Consider the following 6,984-nt stretch of genomic DNA (forward strand, 5'->3'; position numbering starts at 1 on the left):
GGGGCTTGTTAGGTTAGGAGTGTTGAATAGGCTTTAGGATTTATTTATTTATTGGTGGGGGCCTAACAGATCCGAGGACTCCCTCTTATCGTCCTCTTCTACGGACTGCTCACCAAGCCTTTTTGCCCAGGGGAGAGGGCTGCGGGCACCCAGCTTGTCGTGGGGCACCGTGCGCCTGGCAGAAAGCAGCGATGGGTTTGTGTGCCAGATGTCACTGCTCTCTGAAAAACTGAGCTGCATCCTGCGCAGTGATATGCGCTTCCTCACTAAATCTGCCCAGTGTGACTGCTCAAGCTGAGATAAGCTTCACTTTGAATTTAAAAAAAAAAAAAAAGGAGATTAATTCTGCTCTCTGTTACAGTTTTAAGCTTATGTCCAGGGGACAGAGCAAGCCTTTCTTATTTCTGAGTTAGCTCATACTGAAAAACTTTTAATATAAAATAAATAAGGTACCCATTCATTTCATTTTGGTGGGCAGGATTGAGACCTTTGAGGCAGGACCATCTGCTGGTATGATGTTCTGTCAGGCCCACCTTTCCTGAAGAGAATTGGGAAATAACCTTATAATCATCTTTTGAACCAAAGCCTCTGTGACTCTTCTTCAAGTATTGCTCTAGGGTCTTTGGTCAGAAAGCTCTTAAGCAAGACATGCAGCAGAAGCTGATGATTAAGCTTTTAATGTGGAAAGTGGAATACTCCCCTCTTCACAACAAACAATGCGCAAATGCGAATGCTTAAATTGGAGAACTGCCCAGCCACTAGGCCAGAGTGGTTTTGGCTGAAGTGTATCTTATCTTGTATGTTGCAGAGGCTTAAAATTCTTCCCCTAAATCCACTTTTTTTGTTAAGCAGTCTGCATCTTGTTAGGGCTTCTGAAGCTGTTGACCCAGCGTCTGAGTTGGTGAGGATTCTCTGGGTTGCAGGGAGCTTTGGCCTGTGCTCTGTGAAAGGAGGGGCTGAGAACCCTGCTTTTGCTTCTCGATGCATATGATGGTTAAAGGTTTGGCATAGGCTTTCTTCTTAATTTTGCTGGGGATGTGTTGCAGTCAGTTCAATAGACTACTAGACTGGTAAAATGAGACTTCCATGGTCTTGCTGTTCTTATACCACTTTGGTCTAAACTTCTGTGTTCATTTACCCTTTAGCAGTTTAGCAGTGCGATGCTGTAGCCAGCTCTAAATGAGTAAGTGAATCACAGTGGCCCTTTTGCCCAAGAAGGTGGGGAAAAAAAATCTAAACAGTTTTGATATCTGTGGTTGGAAAACTGGGATGGCAGCAGCTTTTACTAAGTCTCCTAAATTCCTTCCTCCTTTTGAACTCTGATCTCTCTTCTTCAGATCAAGGGAGATATATGTCCCACTTATTTCCCACTATTTTCCTATTGGGAGGTGATGGAGGAAGAGAGCCACAGGAGATAGAGATGCATGTCTTAGAGTATTGGTATATGGTGAATCTGATTTACACTGAAGTAAAAGAGGATGGGAGAAGAACTCTAAAGGAAACAGGATAACACTTCAATAGAGAAAAACTGACCATTTCTTTTATTAAAAAGATTTTTTCGCTTGGCCAGATTGTGACTTTGGGTGAAAGGTAAAGAAAGTTCTTCCGATAAATTTAAATTGATGACTAAGTTGTTGTCTTGCACCTCGTTCTGTAACGGGCAAGAATCCCTGAGTGATAAATGATGAATCACGTCTTTTTAGGAACTCCAGGGCTGTATACAGGCCTGGGGCAGGATTACTGAAACTGCTAATGAATGCAGTGGTCTTCCTGCGATCAAAACTAAAGTTAGCCCATGACCAACTCTACCTGTTCTTAAACCATCTAATTATATAGACAGCTTTGTAATGCAGAGATGATATTTTCAGCTATTGTAGTACTTGGTAGCTGTGGTTGTGCTGGGCTAATGTGGAAATTCTAGCCTAGAGCTTTCTTGATACTGGAAGTACAGTGCTTATTGCCACGGCTTCAGTTGTTCTCGTACAACAAAGTTGACCTCTCCAGTCTTTTACCATCTTTCTGCAACATATGGAATAACCTTCCTGTGAGTGCAGTGGAATTGTAATGGCCTCTACTGCATCATTTCCCTGCCTTTCCTCCATTTGCCTTCTCTGATAGCTACTGTTACATGTAAATGGTGTTCTGTGCTTTGCAACGATGTAAATTTTACTTTCAGCCTACAGGACTAGGTAGAAAATAATAAATCTGTGAACAAGAAACTAAAACTACTTAATTAATGCCACTCTCCTGATACACGCTGGTGGTAGCAGCCTTGTCTCTTCCACCTTCCCTGCCCTGCAAATTCCCTTAAGAATGACGCTTGACTAGTGTACTTTTTTCTTTTCTGTTTTTTTTTTTTTTTTTTCCTTCCCCCTACAACTCTGTTGCAGTAGACTGCTGATATAAACCATGAAATTGTGCCCTTTCTCCCAGTTTTTCTCCCAGGAACTGGACTGCCCGTTCTTACCCTGAGCCAGGGCCCTGTCATTGTGAGTGCTATACAGATATTTATTAAAATTAGTGCCTCCCACAACAGCTTGCAGCTCTACCTCAAACAATCAGTCTGGTTAATAAGTGGAATTTGTGCTTTCACCTACTCCAACAAGGCTTCTCTGTCTTGCAGTTTGAACTTAACTACTTAATTGATGTAATTTCTTCTAGGCTTTTGTTGCCATTTACTTGCTAAAAATTAGTTCCTAATCTGACAGTACTAAAAGGTGTACTGGATTTCAGAGTGCTGCCTCTAAGAGAGTCTTCATTCTCTTTTGGCATAATGTCTTCCCTGCAGCCTGAGCTTCAATGTCTCTTTTCTTTGCCACTTCTTCTCTAAAACATCTACTGTCCATCTGCACAACCCCTAGCAATCAACGAGTGTGTGTCTCTTATTTTTTTCTTTCTTTTTTCTTTTTTCCCCTTCCCCAGATCACTACACCTTAGCTGACATGCTTACAATGATCCCCTTGCCAAAACTCCAGAGCAGGAAAATGCTTAGTTTCTCTAGTGCCTAATGAAAGATTAAGAATGAGCGAGCAAAACACATTGCTTTAAAACATATGTTGCGTAATAATATTAGTACTTAACTTCATAAAGGTCTGGCAATTCTGCAGAAAGGAATCTGTCTCCTGTTCTCAAAGCAGTGTAAGTGATCAACAGTAAGTAAAGAAGCATTGCTATAAATCTGTGGATCCTGAGGGCTATCACCTGGGACAACATGCCATATATAGTTTTGGTGCTACCTCTAGTTACAGCTATATAATCTCATTGAAGCTAGAAGTATGGGGAGAGAGGAGGCAGAACTTTATCTTACGTTGTTTGAGTTAATACAAATGAGGAAAGAAGCGTTTAAGTGCTCTCACTTGCCCACCACTTGGAACATGGTGGAGCAAAAGCTCTTCTAAAAGGGAATTTTCATGCTTATTTGATGTAATGGCCTAATTTGATGTAATGGCCTAACTGAGCTGCTCTAAGTAAAAAGATATTGTTCTAAATGACTGGAAGTTTCCTACTCAGTGCCTTTGTTCAGACTTGCCTGGTCACATGCAAAAGAAACAGATGTGACAGCAACTGCTGAATAATCACTGTGAGACAGCCATCTAAAATGGAGATGATTTAAGGATGGAGCTGGCTTGCTTTTGCTTTTTATGTGGCCTGTCCTATTTCTGGGCTCATGCTGCTGAAGGCTTCTTGTCTTGCACAAAGGGTGCGTCTTGCCTAGCTCTTTTTTCCCTATGCTATAGCCATATATTCTCCAAGTAACTGCCATAAGTCTGTGGACAAGCATGCAGATATGAAATAACCTGTCAAGAAGAGGTGATGTGGTAAGTTGCTGAAAGCAGAGCTCTTTGGGCTTTCCTGCACCTATACGGGAAATCTAACCTGTCTTGTGATGCACGTAGGGCAGAGTCTAGAAATATGAATCCAGTTTAAAAAAAAAAATCTCATCTTAATCTGTTTTGCTGGCCAGAGGTAGCTGCTTCGCTACCAGTACTTCTTCCCACACAACTGCAACCCCAGCTGCTGCATCTCTGCTGTCTGCTGATACTACTTCAACAAATACAAAGTGTCTCACGGTGCTACTTGGCACAGGACAATGCCTGTGTCCCTGCAGCTGGAAGCCAGGCAGGATGTTTCTTATTTATTTTTCCCATCTCTTTACTTTGTGTCGAAGCAGACGCTGAAGGAAACCTGGTCTCTGAAGGGCAGCAGGAGTGCAAGTTGCCCTGCAACAGTGCTGGAACTGAATCTTAGGTGACAGCTTTTCCTTGCCAGTTTGTCCCAGCTGTACTGGAGGTCACAGCATCCTACCAGGGTTGTACCTTGTACGCCACAGAGAGCAATGCAGAAGATCATCCAGCTAGGGGGCTCTGGGCTGTTAGCACCCCCCAAATGCTATTTAGTACCGCCATGCTGATTCCTTTCAGGGTCGTGAAAGTTAGTGGTTTTCTTCTCCAACCCCAAAAGAGTTTTTCATCCCCTAAGTCATCTGAGCAGTGTAAACTCAAGTCACCACACCATTGCTATGCTGATAGTTCTGTGCATTACATTTTTAGGTGTTTGAGAGGTCTCATAAATCCCTGCTAAAGGGAATTATATTTAGAAAGTATCTTGTAACATACTTAATGGCTGGTCACTTACTTTGTCTCTGCAGCTTTGAAAAACTTCCAGCCTTCTTGCCTGAGCATGAATTTGGCATATTGTGTTCTGATTGTATACAAATAAGGCCAATATCAGTTTTGGTGGTTCAACTATAAGGTGACTTCTAGGGCTGTTATACAGCTCTCTCTTCCCCAGACACTGGCGTTCTAAAATAACATGTCCATGGTTTTCCCTTTTTATTCTTTAGCTATTGTGTTATCGAGAGCAGTGTGCCAACAGATCTGAACAAAACTGGATAATGGAGGTCTGCCTTCCCAAAAAATGCCATTGGAGAAGTTGTTTCTATGTAGGAATTTCTAGCAGAATCTTAGATAGCATTGTGAATTATGCTGTGGGCGAGTCAAGCAGTAAAGGGGAGCTTAGCATATGACACCATATCCAGTATTGAAGTCTAGGGACACATGGCTGATAATTTGAATACCAGTTTTTAGTGGCAACTGCTATCCCTATCTGTTTTCATGTGGCTCTGAATGACTTCATTTGATACTTATGTTCACTGTTTCCTTGTACATGTTGGAATGCAGCCCACTTCAGAAAACATGTAATTCAAATAATTTTCCCCAGGAAAGTGGGATCTTCTGAAGCATTCTTTTTTTTTTTTTTTCCCTTCACATCCCTCATAGCCACTCAGTTATACAGAACCTGTGTAATACCCAAAAGAAGTGTAGAGCAAAGACTAGTCTCTTCCTTACAAATGTGGAGGGATTGCTCTTGACCACCAGTTTCTGAAGTTGTGATGAGAGTACAGGGAAGGGTAGGGAAGATAAAGCTTTGAGAGTATTTACCAGACACATGGAAAATGTAGAGTAGAGTTCTGCCTAGCCCTTTGTGGCTTCCAGGATTATCTTGTCCGTAGATTTTTTTTCAGAACAAAAAACTGGTTACTGTGAGTTGTCAGAGTAAGTTTGGCCATTTCTGCTTCAAGCTAGCTGTGGTGTGGAGGTGACTTATACTTTAAGAATCTCATATGTCCAGTAGTACGTATATAAACCAGGCACTAGTGTGGTCCAGTTACGAGTCACCCTCCTTCTCCTGCTGCAAAGGAGCACAGATAAAACTGATTTCTTTCTAGAGTAATGCTGTTCACTTTTTCCAGCCTGGAAACTTAAGATTGACAATTCAGAGCTAAAAATAATCTGGCTGGCTACAGGGAGTGACTCAGATGCAACAAGCAAGTCTGCCCTATCACCACTTCCAAAAAGCCCTGTTGGCTTTTCAGCACGAATAGCAGAAGCAGGTGGGGAATTAGTCTGAATTTTAATCTCTTTCCATCCAGTTGTCCTGTCTCTTGTTGGCACAACTGACTTAAAGAATCAAAAGCCAGTCTCTGCTCTGAAATAATTCTTGGGGGTTCTTCCTTCTCTAGGAAAATGCTCTCTGGCACTGCAGGTAAAGTGTTGGCATACCAGTCCAGGAACAGATTTCTTCTGCCTGTGCCGGATATGAAGCAGAGACCACAAACCATAGCATCCTCCTCAGCAGTGGGGTGGAGTGGCGAGTCATTGTGCCTGTAGCTTTGGAACAGTAAGACTGACTGCAAAGTCTACAAGAGGAAATCTTGACTACATCTGGCTTTATCGGGGCAGTGTTATGCTGCTGTCATAGTTGTAGCAGCTCAGAGCCCTCAGCTGCTGTGTAGTTAGATCATTGCACATACAAGCAAGTAAATCAGAATGCACATGGAATCACATAACTTATTACTATATAAGTGAAATATAATAGAGCCTGGACTTTGTGCAAGTACACAAACAAGCTAAGCAAAGTCATTGCTGAAAGCTTGACTCTAAACAAGTTCTAAATACTTCGGAAAGTTTGAGCAGGTGATGTTCTTGCCTTGGTCCAAAAAAGGGACTTGCTGTTTATAGTCCAAAGCTGATCCACTCGATGGCTTGGTTTGCTCGGTAACTCCGATAACAATAATAGAACACAAACCTCAGCAGTAACACTCTTGCCAGGCCTGGCTTTTCTTCCTGCAAGACCTTTATCCCATAGTCCAGTTCCTTCTGACTCTCAAGCATGCTTGGGACTGGGCTTCCATTTGTTGTGCTGACAGTATTAAGCTCCTTCTGCAAGTTCATAAATTTTTTTTTTTTGGGTGTAAACCAATAAGAAGGGGACTGGGCTTCCATTTGTTGTGGTGACAGTATTAAGCTCCTTCTGCAGGTTCATAAATTTTTTTTTTTGGGTGTAAACCAATAAGAAGGTTTATTCAGAAATAAGAAAGAGTGAAGTAACTTCCTTTACTCAAACCCATTTTGCAAACCTAGACAAGATAATATGAAAAGCTAGTTCCTCTGAAGGCCTAGGCTGAGCCTGGTTTTGGTCACG

The sequence above is a fragment of the Fulmarus glacialis genome, unplaced genomic scaffold (genome assembly GCF_000690835.1).
Source record: "Fulmarus glacialis isolate BGI_N327 unplaced genomic scaffold, ASM69083v1 scaffold16947, whole genome shotgun sequence".
NCBI lineage: Eukaryota > Metazoa > Chordata > Aves > Procellariiformes > Procellariidae > Fulmarus > Fulmarus glacialis.